Genomic DNA, 17338 nt, shown 5'->3' with positions numbered 1-17338 from the left:
CTCCCCCTTCCTTCTCCCCTCCCACCAAGCACATCGCATCCCTGCTTCCCTCCCCCATCCCAGCACTTCCTGCCCCCCTCCCCGCCTAACAGCTGTTTGGCAGCACTTAGGATTTTCCGGGAGGCAGAGGGAGGAGCGGGGACGCAGTGCACTCGTAGGAGGAGGTGGAGAAGCGGTGGGGCAGAGATGGGGACTTGGGGGAAGGGGGTTGAATGGGGGCAGGTGAGGGTGGCGCAGGGGTGGGGTCGAGCACCTGCCGGGCAGAGGGGAATTCGGCGCCTATGACAGAATGGGGGACTGTATCTTGGAAAGCAGTGACTCAGAAGGATTTAGGGGTCATAGTGGACAAGCAATTCAAGATGAGCTTCCAGTGTGATGGCATGGCCAAAAGGGTAATGTGATCCTTGGACGTATAAATGGGAGTAGTGAGTAAGAGAGGTGACTGTACCAATGTTTATGGCATCTATGGGGCAGATACTGGAATACTGCTTACAGTTCTGGTGTATGCATTTTAAAAAGGATATTGAAAAACTGGAAAGGGTGCAGAGAAGAACCATTCAAGGGCTCGACAGACTTAAAGAGCTCAATCTGTTTTGAAAAAGTAGACTAAGAGGTGACTTGATTACAGTGCATAAGTACCTTCACGGGAGAAAATACTAGATACTGAAGGACTCTCTAATTTAACAGAGAAAAGCATAACAAGAACCAATATCTGGAAGTTAAAGCCAGACAAATTAAAGTTAGGAATTAGGCACAAATTTGTAACAGTTAGGGGGATTTACCATTGGAACACACTACCAGGGCAAGTGGTAAATTCTTCATCTCCTGATGTCTTCAAATCAAGACTGGATGTGTTTCTGGAAAATACACGTTAGCCAAACAACTCAAGTTATGCTTCAGTCAAACACAAATTTTTGTGCAGGGGTAACTGAATGAAATTTAAGGACCTGTGATATAATGGTCCCTTTTGGGGTTAAACTCTGTGAATCTATGAATTTACATATAACAAACTTCAAGAGGGCAGCCTTAAGAGCCTTCTGCCCATGCCCACTTCAATCTGGCGAAACTCCCTTTGACGTCAATAAGAGTATGTCTGTGCTGCAGCTAGGACCAAGCCTCCCAGCCCGAATAGACAGACGCATGTTAACTATGGACCATTCTGTGGCATGGTGGTGGCTTGGGCTGGACATCTGAGCTCAGACCTAGTCGGGCAGGCTTGGAATGGGGTGTCTAGCCTGTGCCGGTGCTCTGGCTACAACAGTCACACTGCTATTTTTAGCATGCTAGCTCGAGCAGAGCTGCATGAGTCTGTATACCTGGGTTGGGAGGCACACTCCTAGCTGCAAAGAAGACATACCCTAACCTAAGAGTTCTGCTGGAATAAAAAGTGCAAAATTGGTTCCCTAATCAGCCAAATTTTGCCCTGAGTTCCACCAGAACAACCCCACTGATTTCAGTGGGGGATGTATGGAGATAACTGTTGGCAAAGTTTAGCCTCGTGAATGGAAATTTTGATGTGTCTGTGGAAATCTTTAGGTACCCAGTGCGGGTTACTCACCAGGGCTGCAGTCATAGGCAGACCATTACACATATCTGGAGACCCTCTGAATTCAGTAGAGTTCTGCACAGGTACAAGGATTTGCACATGCAAATCTGATTGGAGGATCAGGGCCTTGGGTCAACCCGTTTTGCTTCTAACCAGAATTGCACCTGGATAACTGTTAGTTAATATACTTGTCATTGGACATTTCCTGCCACCATCACCTTCATGGTCATGTGGACTCAGCCAATCAAGCCTTCACATTAACAATGCACATCAACCCCAATACTGATACCTTCCAATTTCTCAAACAGCTGTCTTTTTGTCTAGTAGCACTCTGGGGATCAGATAAACATGTTGAGTATTAAGTAACTGATGAGATGCTGAGAAAATTACAAGCATGGTGACCTACATTTATGACTCTTCAACTTGACCTAAGAAAATGAAGTCCTGCTTCTCCTCTCCCTTCCAAGTTGTTCTCTTGAATCCATCCTGAATTTAGTAAGCCTGTTGTCACTAATGCCACTCTAGCTGAGAGCTAACTCAATTGAAATCCGTGTCTTTGCACTTGTCTAAAACCAGTGTAAATAAATCTGTTTTTGATGAGATTGTAGATCACTTCTGGTAATAAATTTCCTCACCAGCACTAAAGGTCAGATTCTCCTCTCATTTATGCTGGTGTAAATCTGTTGACTTCAGAGGAATTGCTTCTACCTTGAGATCAGAATCAAGGCGTATTTATTTAAGAAAATAACTATGTAGAGTAGACAGTTGGTTTGTACAAGCTGTTCTCACTACTCTGAACCTGAACCTCCAGTGTACAGAGAGCTTCTTCTGACAGAAGCAGGATTTCTGATAGCAGAACTGGCCAGTGGTCCCTCTACCACAGCTCTTGTGCAACCCTGAGGACATCTCCATACCATGCCATGCAAGTTCATTGGTGTGGCATGGCTCCGGGAGCTGTGGGGCTGCTCTGTGCTTTGCAGGAGAGGAAGATTACACTTATTTCTTTAATTTTTAGTCAGTGGTGTATCCCTCTTCTGGGGGTTTGAGTGTGTGCCCCCTAATGTGGAGTGGGTTAAGGAGCCAAAAGGGCAGAGGGCTGGGTGCAAGTGGGATACTCCCCTCCAAGAAGCTGCAGGAAACAAAGTGGTCAGAAGAGTTGTGTTGGTAGCGTAGAGAGAGCTGAGGATGGACAAAGTTCCCATTTCTCCCTGGAGGATACTAGGGTGCTGCAAGGTGCATGTACAGAAAGGGAGGGATACAGTGAAGTGCCGACAATTCTAACAGTCCTGATGTTGACAGAGCAATTCCATGCTTACTGCAATAAAAGCTACTAGTGTGATGATAGCTGCAACTTTTATTGAATGGATTGAAGTTAGTCTTTTTTAGTTTCCTAATTTCTTTTCAGTTGTAACTTTAGCACCCTCGTGGCCAAGATGGAGTCTGCTCTTCAGGCAGCTCTGGCCAAGAGACAGCACGCAGGAATGCAGCAGGAAAAATTCCTTCCACCCCAGGGGCACCTGTTCCAAACCCCCCAGAGTGAACACACATACACCCACAGGAAAATACAATGGATATAACGAAGGGAGATATTTATTTACAGAGGGAGGAGAGGAGAAAAAACAAGAAGGGAAAATGTAGGAGGAGCAGTAGAACAGGGTTGCATCCAAACCAAGGCCCCACAGGCCCAGCGTTAGCACAGTCTGAAAGAGCAGACTAGTGAGGAATGTGTCTGCACACAGAGTTCAGGAGTCCTGAGCAGAGTTCCAGTTCAAGGGCGAGTCTTGGGTGCTCCTGGTCATCTTTGGCACCAGTGAACTTTCCCCAGCAAACCCCTCCAGTGCCCTCTTCTGCACTCTCTGCAAAGCCACACAGAGCGACAAACTCCCCACTTAACTAACTAGCAGCCTCCCTCCTTATTCCCAATATAGAATCACAAGCCCTAGTACTCACAGCCCCATGCAGCTCTGGGCAGCAGTGATACTGGGCCCAGCTCTGGCCTGTCCTTCTAAGGCAATTCCTCCCTGGCAGTGCTCCTCCTGGCTCTTGTCCTGGAGTGTCCCTGATCAGCCGCCCCGTCCTTCCCAGGCTTCAGGCAGGTTCTCTCTCTTTCAGTTTGTCCAGGGCCTCCCGGCTGCAGCCCTTCTCTCCCCAGGCTCCAGAGCCACACCCCCACGTTTCTCTCCTTTCTTTCACTGCTCCCCCTCCGCAATAGGAAAAAGATTTAAAGGGGCCATGCTCTCTAAAGCCCAAGGGGTTACACAATCATGGCTCCAAAAATCAACAGAACCACAAAAGTTTTTGGGCAGTATGATAGCATACAGGAGTGCTGGAACAATTTTTATAGTGAGGGTAGTGAGAGCCATTGAACCAAACTGTAAGCCCTGTATATAATGGAAACCACTGTAAGCCAGGGGGTGCAGCAGCACCCCTAGTTCCAGCACTTAGGATAGTACATATTTATACAGAATTGCAACAAGCAGAAATTTATTCTATTAATGAGGGCAAATAACTATAGTTATTTGAACTAGAACTGTATATAATTCACATCTAAGTGTAAATCACATTTTTTTTTAATCACACAGTCATAATTCAATACATTGAGGCCAGAGTTGTTAAAAAGTTGCTGAGACTGATTCTTCTCTTATGCTCATTTATGCTGGTGTAACTAAATGGAATTAATCCTGGCATAAGTGAGAGGAGAATCAGGCCTAAATAATGTTTAGCTGAAATCATACTTTTTCAAGTTTGCTAAATCCACTTAACTGCACATAAAAAAAAACCAAAACAAAATACCAAGGATACCATTTGTGGAAATCTAATTGTTTTAATTTTTCCACACAAATCTCTAAGGCACATAATTGGGCAGCCAACTATTTCCTGTGCTTTAATGTTTCTGTGTTGCAGTACTGCTCAAGACATTCACAGATTTCTTGAGCTTTATTTTTACCAATGAAGAAGTCTGTGAAACCACTTAGCTGGAAATTAACTTGTATTAACATAATCCTGTCCACTAGGCTTTTGTAGATGATGGGAAGTACTGACTAGCTGAATCAAAGGAGAGAAAAGGGTTTGATCCAGCATCTGACTTTCAAGACTTAAATTAAGTTCTTGTTTCTCATCCTTTGATCACTTTTGCTCATGACTGCATATAATCTGACCCCTTGTCATCTAATTCTCATTAATTTTCATACATCAGACTCCTTCCACCCCCACTTTCATCAAGAACAGAATACAATTTTTCCCTCAAGGGAATATTTGTGCCTCAGTTATTTTCAACTCTGGGGCTTAAAAATTCTGTTGCAAAGTTATAATACCACACTATACCTATTATACTTAGAACTTTCAAGAGTAATTCTTTTTTGTTATTACCCTGCCCCTCAATGGCCATATGTTGAACTGCAACTTGACTGAAACAAACTCCATTGATATTAACTGCTTGCAAACTGAGTATGTGATATGAAATATCCTTCCGATGAGCTATTTCTGCCTTCTGTATAGCTTGTAGCAAAAAATCATTATTAACTTAGAGGAGAATAGGATGGGGTCTACTTGATTTATTTTTCTACCTGGGCGCACCCCATAAGTAGATGTCAAACCCTGGGAGCCACCTTCTTGATAGAGTATGTACTTTGTATTATTAAAGTGTAATCAGTGTCTAATGCTGTGATGAAATTCCATATATGGATCCTTAGGAGCAGAACTCCAGAATTTTGAATTGACACTGCAAACGAGCTTTGAGGGAAAGAAGGGAATAATTAATTAGTCTACCTATTGCCCCATTAAGCCAGTAAGCAAATGCATGCTGAATATATGATTTAAACATACGCAGGTGAGACAATGCATTAGATGTTAAAGTTGGAACCTTTTGGGTATTACAGGATCTGGTTCAGTGTTTTTAGACCCCTGAAATAACTTTACTAGTTATACAATAAGGTGTATTTTAAATATGGGGCCAGGGGTGCATCAAATACATGCTTGGTCAATACTTTCACAAAGCATGAATTTGACATAGGGCTTCTACCTGAACTTTTACTCTTGTAAGCTTTAAGAAATGTGCTTAAAGGGGTTGGAATTTAGGCCCATATCATCATCATTTCTGCTTCTGCAAATGGAGAGGACCAAAATCTAATAAGTCTCTCCTGTAGGGTAGAGGGACAGGGATCTGTAGTTTTGGCCATCCTTGAGAACCCATAGAGTTTCTTCTTCTGGAGTGCCACAGAGTCAATGCCGCACAGACTTGGGTGGAAAGGGGTGGAGGTGGGGACTTCTATGACCGATATCATCTCTCCCTGTTAACCAAGTCTGCACATTTCCATTCAGAAATCAGAAAAGGAGTAAGCTTGAAACAGCACTTATTCGCACTTAGTCCTCCCCAGAGCTGCCCTTCTCAGGGAGACCAGAGCAAAAGGAAAGTCCCAGGATGGGATGGACAGACCCTTTCCCACAGACCAGAAGGTTGCAGACCCTGCCTCCTCTGGCTGAACAATTTGCTATCATATCAAGAAGTGTAAGGCTAAAATGTAGTTCTTCAATATCAAGAAAACACTGTCAATACAAAAAATGCTTGCAGGGTTGAAAACAATGTGTGAATTTGATCTAAAGAGTAACATCTTCTGAAGCAAAGGAATTATACTTGGTCCAGATGGAGGAAAACACCTCATTCTGCAGCAATAATCCAAATATCATTCCCTATGCTACAGAAAGCTTTCTGGGCCCCATTTACACTACAGCAAGCCAAATTTAAAGAAAATGATTCATGATGGTCTTGTAAACAAGTTAAATAATTTTAATGCATCTTTCTTTTGAATGTTTCTCTGTACACAGTTTTTGGCTGTGAATCAGGATAACAATCTTGTTCTTATTGAAGTCAATGGCAGAATTCCCACTAATGTCAGTGGGTGCTTGATTAGATCCTTGGCCCTTTTTATTAAAATAAACTATTCTTGGAAGTCTTTCCAGCATTTTACTATTTCTTGTTAATTAGGACTCAGATAAACTTACAAAACTAGGAGCAAAACTGCTTAGAGTTTAATACCGAGCAGGTACAATAGGCCATATTGCACCTTTGATTTTTAAGCACCACTTTCCACATTTTGTATACAAATGGATTGTGCAATATGTCCAAACATACCAAATTGTGAGGCTCAAACACCCACTAGTACTCCAAACTTATGGATATTTTCAACAAAAAGATTAGTAGCAATTGGACATCTAATACAGTGAAGGCCAGTGAAAATGAGGTAGGATCTGAGGCCAAAATAGGGAAAGAACAAGTTAAAAATTACTTAGACAAGTTAGATGTTTTCAAGTCACCAGGGTCTGATAAAATACATCCTAGAATACTCAGGGAGCTGACCAAGGAGATATCTGAACCATTAGCAATTACTGGCGGAGAGTCGGTGTGTATGCTCGCAGGTGATTGAGAAAGAAGCTGATGGGCTGTGAGATAAATTAAACAACATGAACTAGGATTTGAGAGGAAAAGTGGATGTGACAACCTGGATACGAGAACTAAATCAGGACAAGAGAGCAAAAATAAACTCATTTTCTCAACTATATCTGTGGTAGTCAATGCAGATGGAATTGGTAGTGGAAGGAGGATATTAAAACCCACATGCTGAAGTAAAAAATGTTTTAAAGGAGGAAATATGTAGGGCAAATTTCTCAAGACTGCAGGGACAAAAGTAAACAAGACTGTCTGAACTCTATGAGCTTGTCTACACCACACAGCTTTTAGCGACACAGCTTTTGTGTCAACACAGCCTTGTCGCTAAAAGTCAGCGTGTGTAAACACTTTTTTGGCACTTTTGCCGACAAGATACTTCTAGCCCTTAGCTTTGTTGGCAGGAGAGCGCTCCCGCCAACAAAGCCGTATTCACACTGCCACTTGCTTCACAAGACCAAGACTTTTGTCTTTCTCAGGGGGTTTAAGTACCTGCGAAAGACAAAAGTTTTGTTGACAACTTCGCAGCATAGACAAGTCCTAATACAGACGGTCCAAGCTCTTTGAACACAGATCTAGTCCAGTTTGTTGCTATTGACTCACTGATACCCCTAGCCCAGTGTGCCAGATATTTGCTTGTACAATGCAGAAGTCTCTGGTCTTTCACACCTGGCACAAAGACAGCTGGGGTTGCAAACCAGGTAGCTGACAGGTATGGAAAGCAATCTGCTAGGCAGAGAGGTCAGTTAGGAATGCTACCTGTAGCCTTGCAAGACTCACACCTATGGCACCTCCTGCTAGTTTTCCTGGGAATTCATAGAATATAAGGGTTGGAAGGGACCCCAGAAGGTCATCTAGTCCAACCCCCTGCTCGAAGCAGGACCAATTCCCAGTTAAATCATCCCAGCCAGGGCTTTGTCAAGCCTGACCTTAAAAACCTCTAAGGAAGGAGATTCTACCACCTCCCTAGGTAACGCATTCCAGTGTTTCACCACCCTCTTAGTGAAAAAGTTTTTCCTAATATCCAATCTAAACCTCTCCCACTGCAACTTGAATTAGCTCACCAGCCTCCAGAGCACCCACTGCTGGCCAGTATCTTGCCTGTCACTTGCCCTCCATGTCCCTCCCAGACCCCAGTGCCCCTTTATCTGGGAGTTCTGCCCCAGAAGTATGCTCCCCAGTCTCTGGGTCTCCCCTCTTCATGGAACCCCCTAATCCCACCTTGCCTCAGCCTATGGGCTACTGCCAGTCACCATCTAGCCCCCTTTCACTGGGGCCAACTGCAGTCTGTATAAGCCAGTCACCATAGGCAAGGGGGAGTAGGACCTACTGCCCCTTTGCAGCCCCAGAACCTGTTTTGGCCCTGCAGCCAGGGGTTTCAGGCAGGAGCTCACCAGCACTACCTCACCTCAGGTTCCTTTTTAGCTCCCAGGAAGCCAAGTCCTTCCCTCTCTACAGTCAGAGAGAGACTGCCTCTCTGGCCCACTGCCCTCTTATAAGGGCCCTGATTGAGCTGGCCACCGCTGTGGCTGTTCCCTTAATCAGCCTGGGCTTTTCTCCCAGCCCCTAGCCCTCTCCCAGGGCTGGCTTTAATCCTGTCAGGGCTGGAGCGGGTGACCACCCTGCTACACTATCTCTGAAGTAATACCATGGATGTTAAAGAGAGAGCTGGGACATTAGAGAGAGAGGCATTCCATCAAGTTATGTGATTAGTGGCAGTGTGTCAGATACACATACAAGAGGCTCATGGACACATATGCATACATAGGTAGCATAGGCCTAAGTCTGCTACCATTTTGCAAGAATTGGTTATCTTTAATAATGTGTTGATTAAAGGTAACTTGCTGCTAGACAAACTGATGAAACAACTTGAAAACCAAATTAGGTTGTGTAACCTTGTGATGATAGAGTGTAGGGTGTGAACAGGTGAGCTTGCCTCTGACCACTCAGACGTAAATTAGTTTTCCTTGAGAAACCTGATTCAGATAATTAGACAATCAAGCTGGTCTAAGAACCCCATCACCTCAAGATCAGTAAAGAGGCAAGAAAGAAGCACCAATGGGAGGGAGAAAGGGGATTAGAGCTAGTTGAGCCTAGTTACATGGAGGCCTTATGGGAGGGAGAGAGACAGACGTTTCTTCCCTTCAGGTTTTGGGGAGAGTGCCAAAAAGTGCTATTGGTGCTGTAAATACACTGTTGTACAGGGATTGTTGTGAAAATGTTGGAGGGAATTTAAAATACAAAGGGTATGGTGAAGGTACAACCATTAGAGACTGTATACTTTCTACAAGAAGATGACAGGAGAGGAGCCATACCCTGTGACAAACCTTCAGGCCATTAGTTCTTGTTCTGCTGTCTTGTAAGACTGAATAATTCCCTTAATTTCTTTATATTGTTAACTTTAAAAGTATTTATTTTGTTTTCCCATCTCCAGCCCCCTCTTGTGTTCTAGATTATACATCTAGTTCCTTCAGTCTTTTCTTATGTGTTATCTTCCAACCTTTGTATCATTTTTGTTGCCATGTGCTCTGTTTTTTCCTGTATTCTTCCTAAATGGCTGGAAAGAGCTCCACACAATATTTCAGTTGTGGTTGCACTAAGGCTGCCCCCTGAGGTCCAGTGGGTTCTAGCTAGCCAAAGCCATAATTGTTTCTTTGTTTTTAAAATGGCATTACATTACAGAAACATATTTAGTTTATCACTGATGGGTCCTTTTATTTCTCTACTTTCCAGACAACTGTATTCCAATTTGCACTGCTTGTTTAAAAGACAGTAATATGTGTTCATGTGTCTGGGGGAAAAGATATTGTCTTAGGAATTTAAAACTGTATGTCTCACTGCAATTTGAGTGAGTGTAATCTTTTCTTGTGTCTAAAGTGCTGTACATACCAATTGTTAGATCTACTACTATCTTGGAGAAAAGGCCTAGAAAGGCAAATCTTCTTCAGGTCCTGGAAACTTAAATAACTGCTTTTACATTACAGCCTTATAGTGAGGTCTTCAGAGTGTATTTAGATGGCTAATTAGTGTATTACTTGTACCCATCATTGTAGTACCTCAGGGCCTGGAGAATCCCTTATGTATTTCCCTTTTATTTCTCCCTTGCCACTAAAGGCCTCAGTCTTGTAGTCAAGGAACCAGACTGGGAAATCAGTAGGTCTGGGTTCAGTTTCTGGCTCTGCCACAGACCTCCTGTTGACCTTGGAGAAGTCACTTCACTGTGTCTTAGTTCCTATCTGTAAAATAGAGGCAATGCTGCTATGTCATGTCCTGTCTCACACCTTGTCTCTTGGGTCTGTTTAGAGTGTAAATTATTCAGAGCAGGGATTGTCTATTACCATGTGTCTCTACAGCACCTAGAAAAATGTGAAGCTTAGTGAAATCTCTGGGTGACAACATAATAGAATTAATAATTGCTGTGGCTATCCCTTCAACCCAGGTGGTGGGACTGGTCTCCCTCTGGATCCCATAAATGTAGTTCCTTGCTTCAGGCACAGTGACAGGAAGTATTTCTGCCTGAGTGGGGGCAAGGAGGAGGGACATTACTTTCACAGGTTAGAACCAGAAGTCTTAGAATGTCAGGGGTGGAAGGGACCTCAGGAGGTCATCTAGTCCAATCCCCTGCTCAAAGCAGGACCAATCCCCAACTAGATCATCCCAGCCAGGGCTTGGTCAAGCCAGGCCTTAAAAACCTCTAAGGATGGAGATTCCACCACCTCCCCAGGTAACCCATTCCAGTGCTTCACCACCCTCCTAGTGAAAAAGTTTTTCCTAATATCCAACCTAAACCTCTGCCACTGCAACTTGAGACCATTACTCCTTGTTCTGTCATCTGCTACCACTGAGAACAGTCTAGATCCATCCTCTTTAGAACCCCCTTTCAGGTAGTTGAAAGCAGCTATCAAATCCCCTCTCATTATTCTTCTTTTCTGCAGACTAAATAATCCAAGTTCCCTCAGCCTCTCCTCATAAATCATGTACTCCAATCCCCTAATCATTTTTGTTGCCCTCCACTGGGCTCTTTCCAATTTTTCCACATCCTTCTTGTAGTGTGAGGCCCAAAACTGGACACAGTACTCCAGATGAGGCCTCACCAATGACGAATAGAGGGGAATGATCACGTCCCTCGATCGGCTGGCAGTGCTTCTACTTGTATAGCCCAAAATGCTGTTAGCCTTCTTGGCAAGAAGACCACACTATTGACTCATATCCAGCTTCTCGTCCACTGTAACCCCTAGGTCCTTTTCTGCAGGACTGCTGCCTAGCCATTTGGTCCCTAGTCTGTAGCAGTGCATGGGATTCTTCTGTCCTAAGTGCTGGACTCTGCACTTGTCCTTGTTGAACATCAAATTTCTTTTGGTCCAATCCTCTAATTTGTCTAGGGCCCTCTGTATCCTATCCCTACCCTCCAGCGTATCTACCCCTCCTCCCAGTTTAGTGTCATCTGCAAACTTGCAGAGGGTGCAATCCACGCCATCCTCCAGATCATTAATGAAGATACTGAACAAAAACAGCCCCAGGACCGACCCTTCAGGCACTCCGCTTGATACCAGCTGCTAACTAGACATGGAACCATTGATCGCTACCTGTTGAGCCCAATGATCTAGCCAGCTTTCTATCCACCTGTAGCGATGCAACAGCTCACTGGTATGGCACCTCTTACTGGTTGTCTAGGAATTAGCTCTTTTCCAGCATATGGAGCACCCTCTGCAGGGCGGTGTCTTGCCTGCTGCTGGCCCAGTGTTCCTCCCAGACCCCAGTGTCCTTTACCTCAGAGTTCTGCCCCAGCAGTCTCCACACTCTGGGTCTCCCCTCCCAGGGGAACTCCCAACCCTCTAAACCCACCTTGCCTCAGTGGCTACTGCCAGTCATCATCTAGCCCCTGCTCACTGGGGCAGACTGTAGTCTGTAATGGCCACTCATCATTGGCAAGGGGTTAGGACCTGCTGCCTTTTCCTATCCTCAGGCTGCCCCTCTACAGCCCCAGAACCTTTTCATAGGCCTCCATCAAGGCCTACAGCCTTGGGGGTTTACCAGGCTGGAGCTCCCCAGCTCTCTTGCCCTGTTCCAGCTCAGATACCTTACTCCTAGACAGCTAGCCCTTCCCATTCCAGGGCTAGAGTGAGACTCCTCCAGCTTCTGGCCCACAGCCCTCTTATCAGGGCCAGCTGGGCCCTAATTGAGCTGACCACAGCTGTGGCTGCTTCCCCAACCAGCCTAGCTTGGCTGCTTTTAATCCAGGAGTGGGGCAGCCGCTCCATTCATCCAGCCCGTACTTCTTTAACTTGCTCTCAAGAATACTGTGGGAGACTGTATCAAAAGCTTTGGTGAAGTCAAGGAATAACTTGTCCACTGCTTTCCCCTCATCCACAGAGCCAGTTATCTTGTCATAGAAGGCAATTAGGTTAGTCAGGCATGACTTGCCCTTTGTGAATCCATGCTGACTGTTCCTGATCACTTTCCTCTCCTCTAAGTGCTTCAAATTGATTCCTTGAGGACCTGTTCCATGATTTTTCCAGGGACTGAGGTGAGACTGACTGGCCTGTAGTTCCCCGGATCCTCCTCCTTCCCTTTTTTAAAGATGGGCACTACATTAGCCTTTTTCCAGTCATCCAGGACCTCCCCCGATCGCCATGAGATTTCAAAGATAATGGCCAATGGCTCTGCCATCACATCAGCCAACTCCTTTAGCACCCCATGGACTTGTGCTCATCCAGCTTTTCTAAATAGTCCTAAACCACTTCTTTTTCCACAGAGGGCTGGTCACCTCCTCCCCGTACTGTGCTACCCAATGCAGTAGTCTGGGAGCTGACCTTGTTCGTGAAGACAGAGGCAAAAAAAAGCATTGAGTACATTAGCTTTTTCCACATCCTCTGTCACTAGGTTACCTCCCCCATTCAGTAAGGGGCCCACACTTCCCCTGAGCTTCTTCTTGTTGCTAACATACCTGTAGAAACCCTTCTCGTTACTCGTAACATCCTGAGCTAGCTGCAACTCCAATTGTGATTTGGCCTTCCTGATTTCACTCCTGCATGCGTGAGCAATATTTTTATACTCCTCCCCGGTCATTTGTCCAAGCATCCACTTCTTGTAAGCTTCTTTTTTGTGGGGGTTTTGGTTTTTTGGGGTGGGGGGGGGAGAAAACCTGGATTTGTGCTGGAAATGGCCCACCTTGATTATCATACACATTGTAAGGAGAGTGATCACTTTACATAAGCTATTACCAGCAGGAGAGTGGGGTGGGGGGAGAGAAAAACTTTTGTACTGATAATCACCCATTTTTTCATGGTTTGTGTGTATAAAAACGTCTTCTGTATTTTCCACAGTATGCATCCGATGAAGTGAGCTGTAGCTCACGAAAGCTCATGCTCAGATAAATTGGTTAGTCTCTAAGGTGCCACAAGTACTCCTTTTCTTTTTACAAATACAGACTAACACGGCTGTTACTCTGAAACCTAATTCTTCCTTGTTTGTGAGCAGCAGGTCAAGAAGAGCTCTTCCCCTAGTTTGTTCCTCCAGCACTTGCACCAGGAAATTGTCCCCTGCACTTTCCAAAAACTTCCTGGATTGTCTGTGCACTGCTGTATTGCTCTCCCAGCAGATATCGGGGTGACAGAAGTCCCCCATGAGAACCAGGGCCTGTGATCTAATAACTGCTGTTAGTTGCCTGAAGGAAGCCTAGTCTACCTCATCCCCCTGGTCTGGTGGTCTATAGCAGACTCCCACCACGACATCACCCTTGTTGCTCACTCTTCTAAACTTAATCCAGAGACTCTCAGGATTTTCTGCAGTTTCATACTGAAGCTCTGAGCAGTCAGACTGCTCTCTTACATATAATGCAACTCCCCCTGCCCTGCCTGTTCTTCCTGAACAGTTTATATCCATCCATGACAGTACTCCAGTCTTGTGAGTTATCCCACCAAGTCTCTGTTATTCCAATCACATCATAATTCCTTGACTGTGCCAGGATTTCCAGTTCTCCCTGCTTGTTTCCCAGGCTTGTTGAATTTGTGTATAGGCGCTTAAGATAACTTGCTGATCGTCCTGCTTTCTCATGCTCCCTCCCGGTATCCCACTTCCCTACTTTCCACAGGGCTTTGGTCTCCTTCCCCCGGTGAACCTAGTTTAAAGCGCTCCTCACAGGTTAGCCAGCCAGATGCTTGGATCCCTACTGTGACATCCTCATTAGCTACCACTCATCTTCTGCCCTGGCCTTCCTCACAGCATATTTTACAGCAAAATAGTCTCTGTTTTAATGGTGTATTTGATTTTTGTGTGTTGCAAGCTGGGTATCTATATGTAATCACTTGCCAGCCTACCATTTCTCCTTCTTTTTAGCCTTAATGCATGTCTTATTCTTGAATATTCATGGAGTCCGGTTAAGCACTTCAGGCTGCAATGGATCTAAAATAGTATTTATATCATATTTTATATATTTTGTGGATGCTATTTTATGTTCACAGTAGTAGTCATTTATTGAAGGGTAAAGAAAAGAGTTGTTCAAGGAATATTTTAACAATGCAATATTCTGGGAATTCAGAATGGTATATTTCTCTATCACACAAACATGAAGTTATACTGTCTGTCATAAAATAACTGAATGTGGATTTCTGTGAACAGTATATTAAATCTTATCCTTAAAAAAGCTAGTCATTTTCGCTTTACCAGCTAGCTGGATTTCCCTTTGACTTTGTAGCTGCCATAATTTTTGTTTCATGTTTTTTCTTTTTAAAAATTTCAAGTGAATTTTAGAGTGTCAACTCTTGGAATTTTCACTCCAGAATAGATTTAATCATCTCTGTCCTCTTAATTAATGGATAAGTGTTTACATCTCAAAAATATTGCCATAGTTGGCAGTAATTGGCAGTTTTGTTATCATTTTCAGTAGAGAGGCCTAGGATTAAATTGGAATGGCATTAGGCCATTTCACCCCTGGATATGATCCCATTAGGTCAGCAAAGAAGCACGTTGTCAGGGAGCCTGTAAGAACTTCCACTGATGCTGCTCACACTAAATGTGTTCTATGGATAAACTGAGACGTTCAGGCCTGACCCAAAGCCCAGTGAAGTCAGGGAAAGGCCCTCTGTTGACTGTAATGACTTAAGAAGCATGTTCTTGTCCAGGGATAGTGGATTAAAATAAAGTTAATTACTGCAATGTAGGGATGCCCTTAATGTTTGTTGAAATGGTGCAATCCTATCCCAATCTAAGAGAGAGCTTGGAAAACTTTAGGGATGCAGCAGCTGAAAGGCTAGGGGTGAGTTTCTGTGGAGCACCTGTACAAATCACAGTACCAAACTTGCAGCTTGGAGAAAGGGGGAAAATAAGGTGGCTTTAAGTACCAGTTGTGTCCTTCCAATTCTGGTTTGCTCTGGGGGCTGAAGGGGCCCCAAGAGCAACTCAGACAGCCCCAAGGACCTATATAAGTTACAGCAGGTTACCCTATGGCCTGCAACACTGGTTGGAATTTCTGCAATGCTGCAGGCTACCGTTTTGTCCATTTCAGAGTAGCAGCCGAGTTAGTCTGTATCCGTAAAAAGAAACGGAGTACTTGTGGCACCTTAGAGACTAACAAATTTATTAGAGCATAAGCTTTCGTGAGCTACAGCTCACTTCATCAGATGCATACAGTGGAAAATATAGTGGGGAGATTTTATATACACAGAGAACATGAAACAATGGGTGTTACCATACAGACTGTAACGAGAGTGATCAGTAAAGGTGAGCTATTACCAGCAGGAGAGTGGGGGGGGGGGCCTTTTGTAGCGATAATCAAGGTCGGCCATTTCCAGCACTTTACAAGAACAGTAGGAGAGGAAATAAACAAGGGGAAATAATTTTACTTTGTGTAATGACACATCCACTCCCAGGCTTTATTCAAGTCTAAGTTAATTGTATCCAGTTTGCAAATTAATTCCAATTCAGCAGTCTCTCGTTGGAGTCTGTTTTTGAAGCTTTTTTGCTGAAGAATTGCCACTTTTAGGTCTGTAATCGAGTGACCAAAGAGATTGAAGTGTTCTCCGACTGGTTTTTGAATTCCTGATGTCAGATTTGTGTCCATTTATTCTTTTACGTAGTTTGGCCAATGTACATGGCAGAGGGGCATTGCTGGCACATGATGGCATATATCACATTGGTAGATGCGCAGGTGAACGAGCCTCTGATAGTCTGGCTGATGTGATTAGGCCCTATAATGGTGTCCTCTGAATAGATATGTGGACACAGTTGGCAACGGGTTTTGTTGCAAGGATAGGTTCCTGGGTTAGTGTTTTTGGTGTGTGGTTGCTGGTGAGTATTTGCTTCAGGTTGGGGGGCTGTCTGTAAGCAAGGACTGGCCTGTCTCCCAAGATCTGTGAACCACTGTGGGTCCCCGGGGCAGGGGGGCCCTATGAAAAGGTCCGGAGGGCCCGAGGTGCAGGGTGGGTGGAGGGAGCCCTCTCGCAGGACTCGGTCAAGATAGGCCTGAGCAGCGGGCGGTAAAGCGGCCCTCACCTCCTGAAGTACGCATCGGGGAATACGGGGGCTGGAGAACCCCATGCACTGAGCGAGCGTCAGGGGATCCAGCCAGTCTCCTCAGTCGTAGTCCAGGAAGTCTCCGACTCTGGTGACTTCTGCCAGGACCAGCCTCTGTCGCACCGAGCGGGTCTCTGCCACCTGCACACAGAGTTGGGGGTTGTGTAGCAGAGGCTCCGAAAGGAGATCCGCCCCCTGGGTGGCTGCCGCGGACCTGGTCACCGAGACCGGTTTCCAGGACCAGAGAAGATCCTGGTAGAAGACCAGCAGCCCGGAGACATCTCGTGGAAGACCTCTCGGATGGAGATAAAGGAGCTGCTGGTCAATATAACTCACTTCATCAGATGCATGGAGTGGAAAATACAGTAAGCAGGTATAAATATACAGCACATGAAAAGATGGAAGTTGCCTTACCAAGTGGGGGGTCAGTGCTAACGAGGCCAATTCAATCAAAGTGGATGTGGCCCATTCCCAGCAGTTGACAAGAAGGGGTGAGATTCCTGAAGAACTTCAAATTGACATCCACTGCTAGCTTGACTGTTGGACTTTGGGTAGATTGCATTACACACTCTGGCTTCTTTAACATATTGGATGTGTCTCCCCATTTGCAGAACCCTGGGGACAGGGTATATGGTTATGGCTTGAGGCCACTTTCTCACAACTCCTTCACAGTATAGATAGTTTTCTTCCATTTCAGAAAATTAATTTTCTAAACGTTATCAACATCATGCATCATAAAACCATCTACTTTTAGAACCTTGTCATGATGATGGAAGGAGCCACAAACAATTAAAAAGATGCAAAGGAACCCAGGCTTAACTGGAGACATTTCAGAG

The 17338-nt window shown here is 44.8% G+C and overlaps 1 protein-coding gene across 1 annotated transcript in view; it reads right to left on the bottom strand.

The window, feature by feature from the left end:
* Nucleotides 1-3727, bottom strand: part of FHIP1A (FHF complex subunit HOOK interacting protein 1A) — a 159617-nt gene extending 155890 nt beyond the window's left edge. The window contains exon 1 of the mRNA XM_048847362.2: nt 3497-3727. The gene's annotated coding sequence lies outside the window, so the exon portion shown is untranslated. The remainder of the gene's footprint in view (nt 1-3496) is intronic.
* Between the last annotated feature and the right edge of the window lie 13611 nt (nt 3728-17338).

This window comes from Caretta caretta, chromosome 4 (genome assembly GCF_965140235.1).
Source record: "Caretta caretta isolate rCarCar2 chromosome 4, rCarCar1.hap1, whole genome shotgun sequence".
In the NCBI taxonomy this organism is placed as follows: Eukaryota; Metazoa; Chordata; order Testudines; family Cheloniidae; genus Caretta; species Caretta caretta.
Note: the sequence above shows the minus strand (reverse complement) of the source record. Positions and strands in the feature narration are given on the sequence as shown.